Below are 12,512 nucleotides of genomic sequence, written 5' to 3' on the forward strand. Positions count from 1 at the left end.
GCTAGGGAGGGAGAGGCAGCACCCACCTGGCCTGGGTGCCCATGGTGGCTGAGCTGGGGTGCTGGCACTCAGAAAAGGAGCACCCCCCAGCCCTGGCCTCCCCAGACAATGTCTAGACGCTTCACCTCTACCTAAAGACCTGTCCACTGGCTTTAGGTTCCCTCAGGATCTCAAGAGAATACTGAATAGTCACCAATATTCAAGGAGTCACTAGCTGTGTGTCAACCCCCACCCCAAGGACTGCCAGGTTTGGTACCTGAAGATAAATATCTGACAGTCCAGCCCCATAGACTCCCCAGGACCAGACTTAGGTAAGGGGCTATTTCCAAGTCTGGATCAAAGGCACCTGCAGTTTCGCCTCTGAGGATTCTGCCTAGGCTGGAGCCACCCAAGAGAGCCCCGATGGGTCACCCCAGGCTGAGCCCAGAGCTCAGAGCAGCCTCTGCCCATACAGAAAGGTCCCCGAGATGAAGTTCAGAGAGGATCCATGCTTAGATCTAGGAGTGGCATCTGATAGGCAGAGGCCTCACCTGAAACCCCTGCCCACCCACGCCACCCTGTTCAGTGTCACCCAAGGACCATAGGGAGGACTCTTCAGGGTCAGTTACTCCAACTTTGTTATTTTACAGGTAAGAAAACTGAGATCCAGAGGCGAGAAGCAGTGAGCTGCGGGCCAAGCAAGGCCAAGCTGCAAGTTTCCTGCTCCAGACCAGGGCCCTCTCCTCGACCTCACACCCTCTCCACTTTCGCCTAGGGTGTGTAAGCCACCACCATCCAGGTTGGAACCTCCTGAAAAGGGCGGTCTAGGGCCTATGCATTTCCCACCCTAAGGCGCAACCCCCAAACTGGCCAGCTCACTCTTTCCAAGGGCATCTTGGGAACCAGGAGCAGCTACCTTTGCATCCCAAGAGGCCGGGATCCGAAGTCCATTCCAACACGCACCACGGGGAGCTGCAGGACCCCCTGTGAAGGCGGGGCTGGTGGCCAGGGCAGCTGGAAGGGCCAATGGGATCTTTGCCTTCCGTCAGCAAGGTCTGTGTACCTACCAAAAAAGAGAAAGGAAAACAGATGAGGCTACGGTTGGTGCCCACGAAACTGCTGTGCACAGGTGAGCAAAGGAGGCAAGGTCTCGACACCTTCTGAGGTCACCAGTCAGCAATGTGGGACTCCTGGACCCCGTCTGCCAATCAGCAGGTGGCACTGCCACGGTGCATGCCATGCTTGACCCTGCGACCCGTATGCCCTTTGCACAATTATTAGCCAATTGCTATGCTAAGAATCAAACAGGGAGAAACAATACTAGGCCAATCAGGTGCCACTTTGGGAACAACAGAAGGGTCACACCCAAGGCTTGGTACCTGGGGTGAAAGGTCAGCCTGAGAATGAATCAAGCCAACGCTGGAAGCAGATGAGACCCATGCAGCAGAACTGGCCCCCGGGTCCCCTGACGCTGGCACCCTCCGGATTTCTCTGGGACAGCGCCTGGCTGCCCCATGACCCCCAGCAGCCTCACAGTCTGTAAAACCACATGAAGCAGTGCCCGTGCAGCTGCGCAGAGTGGTCAACTCTTGTCTCTTCCTTCCCGCCCTCCCCTCAGCTGCTGCGCTGGTCCATCTCATAAAAAAGAAAAGAGGGCGTGGGCACACACCCTAGAAGGAGGCGGCAGAGATGCATCTGCGATAGGTGCTGGGCCAAAAAAAAGTGGCCAAAGAAAGTCGGTGCCCTGCTACCGGCAACCTTTGTGTCAATTTAAGCAAATATTGTGGTGTTTCCATGGTGATTCCTGTTTTGAATATCCACTACACTCACTTTTTAAAGGGCTTTTCCTGTTTGCGTTTCAACTTCAAACCTGTAAATATTTTCAGCCTTTTGAGAAAAAAAACGAGCCGTGTGCGTGCAAACACAAACACACTGCCCCAACTTGGCACGCGGCCTCCCGGTGCAGAGGCCCAGCCTGGTGATGTAAGAGCAGGGTGCAGGGAATCCCGGGGGAGCTCTCGCCCACTCTCGCCCCCACTTTGTGTATGGAGCTGGCACTGAAATTTGGGTCCTTTCCTTCCTCCTCTACTGGGGTCATGCGCTCCCCAAGTTTGTGAGCGGGCCTGGCCCTGACTGTACTGAGTGGCATGGAGTGGGTAGCTGCCTGGCAGGTTCTCCAACTCGGCCCGGCCCTTGGAGTCCCCAGGGGGCCTCCCTGGAGTGCCCGAGCCCTCCTCTCCTGCAGCCCAAGCTCGGGACTGAGTGCAAGGGAGTTGGCTCTGAGCGCGCCGGCACCATCTCCTCCCCTCTGCTGGGGCGATGTCACCCGGGCCAGCTCCCTGGGGCAAGTGTGGGGATGGAAGGTGACAGCAGTCCAGGGTGGACTGGCCTGGCTCCCATCCCACCCTCAGCACCACACAGGGTTAATGGCGGGTTTCCTGGTTTCCATGGATTCCCGCCAGGCCCCTAATGTGAGTTTCGTGTGATTTGGGGGAAGTGGATTTCCTTTGTTTTCCAGTTTGGGAATATTTTTTTCTTTAAAAAAGAGGAAAAAACACTTTAATGGGAACTTCAGGGCCACTGGGAGACTCAGTCCTCTGGGCTCTGAAACTCCTCCTCCAGTTAGTCCAGAGTCCCCAAAAGCCTGGGCAGCGCACCCATGGACAAATGGCTCTGGCCCAGAGGAAGGGGGGTCTTGGTCCACCTATGGCTGCCACCCCCAGAACACCCTCCTGCAAGGGTTCCACTCCAAGGTCCTCTCAGACTCCACCTGAAGCCAGCATCTTACAAGGGGCGACACTCCTGGCTTCCAGCTTTGCAAAAGGGACACCGTGTTTCCCTAGAGAAAAGGTCAAGAGAAACACGCTACCTCCCCAACTTCTGGAAGGAACTGGTAGACCAGAGTCTGACCCCACACCAGCAGTGCACTCCCAGAATCTCATGCCTGGTTCTGAAGGGGTTCTAGTTACAGAGTAAGAGGGGGCTCCAGACTCTAGGGAGCCTCATCTGGCCTCTTCCTGCCAAAGCAGGGCCTGAGGGGCAGGGGGAACTTCTCAGCTCTGATAGCAAGAACACCAAATAAAGGGTGTGGCCAGGCCTCTTCCTGCTCCTCCTCAGTCTTCCCCATTCCTGCCATCCCCGAGCCCTGCCAGGGTGTGGCCTTACTCTGGGACTGTCCCCAACCAAGTGGCCTGACCCATTTACTAAACCAGGGCACAGGCCTTGGGGCCTTCCACACACTGGGGTCCTCCCACGGCACAGGCCCCAGGGGCCATGGCAGCAGCACAAATCCCGGTCAGTAGGTAGAGAGCCCAGAGCGTGGATCTCCGACCGGCAGCCCTGGGGAGAAGGGGTGCGAAGCCAAAAGCAGTTACAGAAATAACCCTGGGCCAAGGACCAGAAGACGTGGGTCTGAGGCCCAGTTCTGCCACTTAACCCAGTGTGGGCCTCTTGCCAAGCCAGCTAATCTCCCACGGCTCAGTTTCCTCACCAGTCAGTCACCTGGAAGGAGAAGAAGGGAAGGAGAGGAGGCCTCCCAGGCTATGGGGAGGCTTGGCAAGGGCTGAGAGGGGCCGTTCCCTTCCCCTTCCAAGCTTCGTAAGGCAGTCTCGGGCCAGCCCTCAAGGGCCCGTGCACCCCCTACTCCGCTCCTCGCACATCTTAGTCCCTGCGTTTAAATCTGTGCTGGACTAAAGTAATTTGTTCATGAGTCTGTCTCGCCAACAGATTCCTGACTCCTCGAGGGCAGAGACCAGGTCTTAATTACCTTTGTGTCCCCGGCACTTAGCACAACAGCTGGCCCACAGTGGGTGGCCCCTGATTTCATGTCAGAATCCATCGGCCTGGTGTGGCTTCTCCCACTTCCCCAACAGAAAGCTTCGTGGGCAATTTCCACTCTCCATTCCGTTGAGCTCCCTAGGCCCCAACCTGCGATTTGGCTTCTCCCTCTCCCTCAGGAGCCCCAGGAATTCATAACTTTCAGGTTTGAGAGGACTCCTTGGCTACTTGGTCCTCCTCCAACCAAGTCCAAGAACTGACTGAGCACCTACTAGGTGCCCAGAATAGAGGGCACTGGATGAGTGATTTTCCCCCTGTGCCAATCAGCCTGCGTGAGAACTAATAAAGTTAACTAACCAGATGCCAAGCACCATGCCAAGTGCTCTACGTGCGTGATCCTGCCCAGTCTTTACAACACGGAGGTCGTAGCGAATGTGGTCCCCAGGGATAGATCGGGGATAGAAGGTATGCAGGTATGGAGCGAGCGGGCAAAGGTCACACTGCTCACAGGAGTTGAAGCCAGGCCTGGGCTTGGAGGCCCAACTCACCTGCTCCTCCTCCTTCTCTCCCCATAATCTTAGCACCCACTCCCAACTGATGCCACTTCCCTTCCCAAATCTCAGTCCCCACAGCCTTGAACAGATCTCCAGCAAATCTCCCAGGGCCTCCAGAATGCGCTCAGTTGGACGTCACAGACAAAGCCAAGGGCTGTGCTCAGCCACTCTGGCTGGGCTGAACGTGGGGAAGGCCAGGCCCACTGCGGCACATCTGGTGTGCAGGCAGAACCCCTGAGCCTACCTAGTAAACGGGTCTCAGCTGTGGGCATGCTCATCGCCACCTGTCATCTGATGGGATGGGGTCGAGGAAGCCACTCAGGAGAGGGCCACTCCAAGGAGGTCCTTGCAGGTGGGACAACTTCCATCTCATCTCTACAGACAAGGGGCAAGTGGAGGGGCACTACGGCGGGGGTGGGGGGAAGCAGACGGCTCTGTTGTCTGCCCACATCAGGACCTCCTGCCACCAACACCTGCCTAAGAGATGCTGGGTTGAGGAGCGGGGCCACAGAAACCCCTGACTTTCACCAGGCAAATGTGCATAGAAGGGAGGCCCCACCAGCTCGTCAAAGGAGAGGAGACACCAGGAGATGGCGGGGCAAGATCTACGCTCCTGAGGACAGACAGCAGAAGATCAGCCGGGGTGGGGAGGGGACGGCGCTAATGAGCAGATTTCCCAAACCACCGGGACTGAAAACAAAAACACAGACGTGTGCATTGCCCAACTTCGGGGCTGTATGGAAAAGGAGGAAAAAAAAAAAACAATAAAAAAATCCACATCTTAATACAAAAATCCTACTCGATGTGTTGCGGCATGAAAATGTTTTTCACCGCATTTTTCAACTGTGACCTCACACAGCCTACGATGGGTACGCCCAGCGCAGCAGGCGCCTGATGGTACACACGGCAAACACACCATGCACCAAAACAAGGGCAGGCCACACTCCGTCGGCTGGGGCCGGCACCTCGTGGCTTCCAGTGGCCTGGAGAGGACTGGTGGCTCCGGTAGGGCCCCACGGAAGGAGAGGGGGACGGTTCCGATGGAAGGCACCGGCGTCTGCAAGCGTGACTCCCAGCCGGCTGGTGCCCCGGTCCCTCCACACCCTGGGTGGTGCCCTGCTGCCAACAGGGGGACAGGGAGGGGACACGTGCCCCAGGGGCCCTTCCTAAGTGTCGCCCGCCCCACGGTAACTATCTGTCTCCATTTTGTTCCACCCCCCACCCGCCTTTTAATTGTTGGATGAGTTTACAGAGCCATGTGCCAAAAACAATCAACTCCAGGGAGCAGAGTTAGACAAAAAAGGGCGTGTCGCCAGAGGGAGACGGATATCCATGGAAACCACCACCTTTCACAGAGCCTAGGTGAAGCCGGGTGAGGTGGACGGTGTGGGGGTGGGGGCCACACTCCACCCAGAACAGGCCCCAGAAAAGGCTGGGCCTGCTGAGCAGCTGACCAGCCACACAGTGTGGAGGGCCAGAGCCAGAGCCAGCCAGACCACCTAGAGGGCGGGGCCGTCTGAATGTGCCCCTGCGTGCGCGTGCGCACACACACACACGTGCACACGTGCGCACACACACACACACACCACCCTCCAGATCACTAAGCGGCACACCACAGGGTGTGAAGAGCATAAGCACCCAGATGGGAACCCAGGCCCTGCCACTCCTGAGCTGTGTGACCCTGGGCAAGGTACTTTAACCTGTCTGTACCTCAGTTTCCCCATCAGCAAAATGGAGACGTGATGGTTCCTCCTGAGTACAGTCATGAGGATTAAATGATTTATTACCTGTAACATGCTGAGAAAAGTACCCGGCATGTCGCACGTGCCATAAAGCATTTGATAAATCCAATAAATCAAAAAGCCCAAATGAAATAGGGGGAGGTTTCTAAACTCTGCCATAGGAGAGGAGGAAAATAATAACCATTCAAGTTTATTAAGCACTGTGTACTCAGGATTTTAATACATCGGTACATACAATCATCACAAGAACTCAATGAGGTAGATGATTATCTCAACAGGAGAGTTGAGAAACGGAGACTCAGAGAGGGACACGTCCCACCCAAGGTCACATGCTGGGAAGTGATTTGAATCCAGGACCTTCTGACACATGATTGACACACTGCCTGGCAAGGAGAGAAGAGGTGAGGCGGGTGTAGAGCAAGGCAGGAGGGTGGGCTTTCCGGGGGCTTTTTCCAACTGGATTTAGATGCACAGTTGTGAACCCCAACTTGCTCTTCCCAAGGTGACAAAGGAAACCAGAAATCCTCCAGGATGTGACTGCAGATGGAAGGAGCTGGGGAAAGAGGCAGCCAGCGGGCTCAGGAGTTCCCACCCCAGTCCTGACCCAGGAGACCACACTGCCCTCCGAACCTTCCCTCTGCTCAGGCAGCACCTCCAGATCAGGAGGTCCTTGGAAGGAAAAGACCAGGATTCGGGGCCCAGCTCCCAGGAAAGAAGCCCTGAAGCCAGGAAAGGTTCAGGTCAGAGCCTTGTAAACAGCCTGATTTTCCACCTTCCCAGAGCCAGGCAGGTCCCTGCGGGGACAAAGCACAGCAAAGAGCGCATAGGGGAGCACAGGCCTCCCCAACTGCAAAGCCAGCCAGCCAGGCCTGGAGGCCCAGAGCTGGAGCCGGAGGCTAGGAGGGAGGTTCTGGGTGGTTCTGTTCTCATCCTGCTCCAAGACCAGGTCTGGTGGCTCAGCCCTTTCTGCCATCGACCACCCAAACTCATTCAGATATTTCCTCTCTCACTTGCTTTTTAAAAAAAATTTAATGTTCTCTATAATTCATCCGTCCCAGAAGATAATCGATAGAGCCCGTAATGAAAATCTGAGCCATATTTTATGATCCGCTGCGAGCAGAAAGGGCCACATCAGCAGGTCCGGTTTCGGCTCTCCCTATCTGTCTTGCCCACTGCCCTGGGGATTACTCCCCTGCCGGCCCTGCCCAAAGCCCTCCACCCGTCGTTCTGCCCTCAGCCACACAGGGAGGACTGACCCCAGCATCACCCCATGCTCATCCGGCTCAGTCGCAGGATGACCAGTGGCCACCGCAAGATCATCTAGGAGTGGCTCCCCAATCTGGGATCTCCGGCACCCCCACCCTGGATCTCACAACCGTTTATATTCAGGGCGCCTCTGGAAGGCTGAAGACCCTCACTGGGATCAGGAGGTCTACACAGGCCTTGGGGAACCAGGCCAGTCCCCCTACCGTGGCATCTCCCTTCAAGAAAGGCTGCCTTACTCCCTGGGGAGGTCCGGCGAGCTCTAGGTATGGCTTGGACCCTCTGGACTGTGGACGGTGGGTAATTATGGCTCATTTTTACTACCTCGAGCAAGTCCCTCCTTTCCTTGGTCTCCTGCCCTGTGAGGTGAGGGGGTGGATGAACTGGCCTAGAGAGGCTTGGGGTGCCAAGGGAAGCTGCCCCTCCAGAACCCTCTGGGGCAGGGGAGAAACTGCACCCTGCTCTTGCCCTGGCATCTCAGCTGGGAGCCAAAGAGCAGGCCAGACCTGTTCCTCTCAGAATCCCTCAGTGCCTAGCACCAATCAGAGAGCAGCACATGAGGAAGGGGGAACCCAGCAGAGCCAATCAGAGGCCAGAGAATGCTCAAAGTCCAGGTTGGGAAGAGGGATGGGACCACTTCTTGGACCATGGCAACTGCCCTTAAGAGACACTTTAAAAGATGGGGAAGTAGCTCAGTGGTAGAGCCCTTGCCCCGATCCTCAGCACCACGAAAAATAAGAACACGTTTTTTAAAAGAGGCACTTTTTTAAAAGGAGGAAATGGTCCTGTGGAAAATCTCAGAGGGCTCTGTCCTTCAGATAGCTGCCCAGTAGAACTTCCTGTGCTGTCGAAGTCAGCAGCCACTGGCCACATGTGGCTACTGAGCACTTGAAATGTGGTGAGTGTGACTGAGGAACGGAATTTTTAATTTTATTTAATTTTAATTAATTTAAGCTTAAATAACCACATGTGGCCAGAGGTTAACTGTATCGGACATCACAGGTTTAGATAAATAATCTTATCGATGTAATTTTTTTTTTCTTAATGAAAAATTAAAAAGCCTATCCCAAGGCAGTGGGAATAACCATTAACTATAATAACAGAAACAGCTAATATTTAAGTGTGCCTTGTGCCAGCGTTAAGTATTTTATATGGATGATCACGCGGAATCCTCAGCAGCTGACCATTATTCCCAACTTACAGATGAGGAAACTGAGGTTCAGAACTGCCAAGTAATTTGCCCAAAGTCACACTGCTGGGTGGCAGATCTGGAGCTGACAACCAAATCTTCTGTCTCCCTGACTCATACTACCACTATATTGCCCATTTTTTAATTATTTCTTTATACTCTTCTGTATTTTCCAATTAGCCACAAGCATAAATTATAATCAGGGAGAAACTACATTTTTTAGAGACACTGAAAGGAGGCCTTTCCTTTTTCTCCATAAGCAGAGTACTCAATAAAGAGGTTACTAGGGCCTCTGGCCAACTGGGCCCCTGGTTGGTATGTGGAGGAAGCAGCCAGCATCGTGGCCCCCTCTGTCCCACAAGCACTGCTGCCCTGTGCCCTGTGCCCAGGAGGCCTAGAGTCCCCAGTGATGCTGGGCCTGAGTTCCCCACAGCCAGGTTGCCAGTGGGATCCAGCTTCCTCCCCGCCCCACCCTGAGTCAGTTCCTGACAGGTTTCTCAGCAGTTTTGCAATCTCGACTAGGTCTACGTCTTAAAGGTAGCAGGCCACGGGTTGTCTGCCAGAGTCAGCACACATTTCTCCTGCACTGGACCACCCTCTCCACCACCTTCTGGAAGAGACTGCTTCCAGGGTAGTCAGGAACGCAGGGCCAGCAACCAGGCCTGGGCCCCGCCCCCTGCTGTGGCGCTTGCTTTTCCCAGGAGGTCAGTCACAGACCTCCATTCCCTCCGTCCCTCGGGGACTTGCCCCTGGATTGAGAACAACGGGGACAAAGAAGTTCCCCTTCAAAGGTCCCAGTTCTGAGCCCAGCCAGAACAGAGTCAGAAAGACTCACAGCTGAGTGTGTGTTCTCCATAGCACCAGCTTGGGGTGGGGGCCGGGGCGAGCCCGCCCCCAGGTCTGGCTTCTGTTCCAGCTTCCCCTCCCCAAGTTGCGCAGACTGTTCTGGCTTGGGTGGTGCTGTAGGGGGTTTGGGCAGGAGGATAAATGTCCTCACTTAGAAGCTTTTTGGTTTTTATTATGGATTTTTGATTCCCCGCTGCCTGCAGTTCTCTGTCACTTCCAATCTACCTTAAGTTCCCCTTGGATTTATATATTTATTTTTTGGGTTGGTTTCAGGTGCTTCTAGTTTATCAAACAATCAGCCCTGTGAGGTACGCTGGGTGTTTCCAGAAATTACATCACAAAAAATCATGCAATTAAAGTGTAAGGGAAAAAAAAACATAGCTGTTGCTTAATTTCGTATTTTAATTAGCGACTTATTGTAAACGTAGACTTTTAAAATGGAGGCGCCTAAGCAAAGCCAGTAAACAAGTTTTTCTAATGAATCCATTTCACCTCTTTTCTCCTCCTCCTCCTCCCCCTCCTCCCTGTCCTCTCCAGCCCAACTATCCCTCTCCAGACTTTTCCTATCCCCTTTTTTATCCCACTTTTTGATAATTTCCCAACACATATTAGAAATAGAAGAACCAGCCCCCAGCCCACAGCCTTGATGGAGCAGGTGCTGGCCGAGGACCCAGCAGGAAGCTGGCTGGCACCCCTTCCCCACCACCAAGCCCTCCTGTCTCCTGCAGTGCAGTCTCAGAGAGGGGACAGCACAGAGCAGTGATGACTGCAGAGGCCACCTGGAACCTAGCAAGAACGGGTGAGGAGGCCTTGTGAGAGGGAGACTCTGCTGCAAAACCAAGAGCCCTCAGGTTGCCTGGAGGGAGGAAGAGAAGGAGCAGGGGAGAGAGGAAGGAGAGGGGTCCACAGCCAGGAGAGACTTGGGAACTAGAAGGGTCCGTCCAGGTCACATGGCAGCTGGCAGAAAGGACACACCCACTAGTACCAGGCACCCCCAGAGGGGTAGATCCAGGCAGCCCCGGTTGCTCAGGTCCCTGCTCTTCCACTCCCAGAAAGTCCCCAGCATGGGGGAATGAGCTTATGGGCCTCTCACAGCCTGCCTCCTAGGAGAGAGGATTAAGGGTGTGGCAGAGCCCCCCCCCCACCTCTGGACAGTCCTCCTATCCCAGGGTGGGCAGACAGGTCTCTGGGAGACCCTGGATCCCTGAGGTAGTGGCACACTCCTATAATCCCAGCAACTTGGGAGGCTGAAGCAGGAGGCTCATCCATTCGAGGTCAACCAGGGCATCTTAGCAAGACTCAGTCTCAAAATTAAAAAATAAAAGAGGCCGGGGATGTGGCTCCATTGGTAGAGTGCTTGGCAAGCATGTGCCAGGCCTGGGTTCCATCCTCAATAAGGAAGAAAAAAAAAAAAAGAAAGAAAAAGAAAGGAAGAAAGAAAGAAAGGAAAGAGAAAAAGGAAGGAAGGAAGGAAAGAAAAAGAACGGAGGCAGGCTCCTGTCCGCTGGGGCTCACCCAGCCCTCCCATCGGCCCTCCCTCTGGATGTTGAGTATCATGAATGCAAGGGAAGACTCTAGAACCCAGGCAGTGCTATGGAACTGCTCATCCCCTTCCAGACCCTCCTCAAACTGAATTCCCCTGGCCTCTGACAGTAAGCCCCATCTGGGACACATACCCCCAATTATAGCGGGTGGCCTCAGAACCACACTGGTGAGGGTGGGGGTCTAGAACACCGGATGGCAGAATCCTGGCCCCCTCTTGCTAAGATTCCCAAAGAAAGGAAGAAAGACCCAAAGAGAGGAAGGGGCTGGACACCCATGTCATCGTGCACCGGTGGGAACCCAGACCCAACCCCATGTCAGATCCTGCCGGGTTCAGCTTCAATGGGAAAGGAAAGCTCCCATCAAACACAGGCTGGGCAGGGATGCGGGCACCGAGATTAGGAATTTGGAAAACCATCTGAGGAACCCGGCCCTGGGAAGACAGCAACAGGATTTAATGCCTTATCCTGGCTGTCTGGTAAACACCCTGAACTGTGCCCACACTCCGATAGGCAGCCTCGGATCCTCAGGTGTGCCGGCGACGGGCAGGTAGAGACAGCTGTGGGCAGAGACAGGAAGGGAGGGAGTGTGGGCTGGGGGAGGGGTGGAGGCGGGGCCGGCCTGGGAGGAGAGGATGGGCGGCGGCCAAGCCAGACAGTCAATGAGACAGCTGACAGGTGCAGGGAAGGTGAGCGTGGTTCAGAGCACCCAGGGATGCTGTCACACCCCCAGGGGGCTGAGGGGACAGAGGGCAAAAGACCCCAGGGTTCTGGCCTACCTTTCCTCCAACTGAAGGGGCAACTGGGGAAGCACTGGGCACCAGATGACAGGCTCCCCAAACCACACAGGACAAGGCAGCAGAGAGGGGTCCTGCTTCCAGGATGTGCTGTGGCCAGACAGGACAGCCGAGGAAAGAGGTGCCCAGGGGCCCATTCCTCAGGGCAGACCACCGTGGCTCTAACCCCAGCCCAGAAGTTGAGCTAAGAGCTGGCAGGTGCTGTGCCAGACCGGGTACTCCGGGTGCCACCTGCACCGCCAGGCCCAGCAGGGCACCCCGCTAATCCTCTTTTCCCATTTCCGTCTGCTCCTTGAGTAATTACAGTTGTGGGTTGAAATCCACTCGGAGTGGAGCCCCCCTGCCCAATGCCTCTCTAAATCCTTGGGCACACAGCAGTGTGTCTCCCCTTCTCAGAGAACTGGAAACCATTCCCAAGGCTAAGTGACGGGCTCTCCTCCTTTAAATGTTCCCATCTCTCCCTCCTTTCAGCAACACTCCCGAGCCTGCCCTTGCCTCGGCCGCCTCCCTTTCTGCCCCTCAGCTACCAGCCCAGAAACACCAGGACCTCCTGGGTGCTCAGCAGTGGAAAAGAGGAGGTGAGAGGCCTGTTTCCAGGCTTGGACTCCTGAGCACCTGACCTCATGATCCCAAGAAATCCCACCCCAGTCCCTTGTTCCAGAAGGATCTCAAAGAGGCCTGGTTGGAGAATTTTCCTGCCCTTCCGTCAACCACATGGAGTGCAGGACCTGCTGCTTCAGACAGGCCTGACCCTCAGAGGTACCTCTGACCAGAGCAGACTCAACACAGGCTCCCTCTGCTCCAGATGTGGCCCCGGGGCCCAG

At 55.2% G+C, this 12,512-nt stretch overlaps 1 protein-coding gene across 4 annotated transcripts in view; it reads right to left on the reverse strand.

Annotated features, from left to right (window-relative positions):
- Positions 1-12,512, reverse strand: part of CASZ1 (castor zinc finger 1) — a 140,071-nt gene that overhangs the window by 107,890 nt on the left and 19,669 nt on the right. For all 4 annotated transcript variants that reach the window (XM_079142551.1, XM_079142547.1, XM_079142549.1 and 1 more), the window contains exon 2: positions 896-1,042. The gene's annotated coding sequence lies outside the window, so the exon portion shown is untranslated. The remainder of the gene's footprint in view (positions 1-895; positions 1,043-12,512) is intronic.

Source organism: Sciurus vulgaris (assembly GCF_902686455.1).
Source record: "Sciurus vulgaris genome assembly, chromosome: 1".
NCBI classification, from domain to species: domain Eukaryota; kingdom Metazoa; phylum Chordata; class Mammalia; order Rodentia; family Sciuridae; genus Sciurus; species Sciurus vulgaris.